Below are 854 nucleotides of genomic sequence, written 5' to 3' on the forward strand. Positions count from 1 at the left end.
TTTTTTTTTTTAAATTTTTTAATTTAATTTAATTTAATTTAATTTATTTATTTTTATTTATTTATTTATTTTGTCATTTTTTGAGACCAGCCACACCACATTCAGCCAGTGAGCGCTGTGAGTGCACCGGTCATCCCTATACAGAATCCGAACCCGCGGCCGAAGCGCTGCTGCACTCCCAGTGCCGCACTCTCCCGAGTGCGCTACGGGCTCGGCCCTATTTTATTTTTAAATGAATATGCTTTCTTTCTTTTTTTTTTTTTGTCTTTTTTTCGTGACCGGTAAGGGGATCGCAACCCTTGGCTTGGTGTCACCCGCACCGCCCAGCCAGTCCTATATAGGATCCAAACCCACGGTGGAAGTGCCGGTGTGCTCCCAGCGCTGCACTCTCCCGAGTGTGCCACAGGGCCGGCCCTTTTTTGTTTGTTTGTTTTGTTTTTGTTTTTATATACGCTTTATTTCTTAGAGAGGTTTTAGATTTACAGCAAAATTGAGTGGAAAGTACAGAGAGTTCCCATATGCCCCCTTCCTCCACACATGCACAGGCTCCCCCATTATCAAGATCCCCACCAGAGCAGTACATTTGTCACAGCTGATGAGCCTGCATTGACACATCATGATCACCCAAAGTCCACAGTTTACATTAGGGTTTACTCTTGGTGGTGCATATTCTATGGGTTTTCACAAACGTATGATGACAATATCCACCATTATAATATCATACAGAGTATTTTCACTAAACATCCTCTGCGCTCTGCCTATTCATCCATCCCTCCCTCTAACCCCTGGCAGCCAGTAACCTTTTTACCATCTTCATAGTTCTGCCTTCTGCAGAATGTCATATAGTTGGAAGC

This window comes from Galeopterus variegatus, unplaced genomic scaffold (assembly GCF_000696425.1).
Source record: "Galeopterus variegatus unplaced genomic scaffold, G_variegatus-3.0.2 Scaffold1251, whole genome shotgun sequence".
In the NCBI taxonomy this organism is placed as follows: domain Eukaryota; kingdom Metazoa; phylum Chordata; class Mammalia; order Dermoptera; family Cynocephalidae; genus Galeopterus; species Galeopterus variegatus.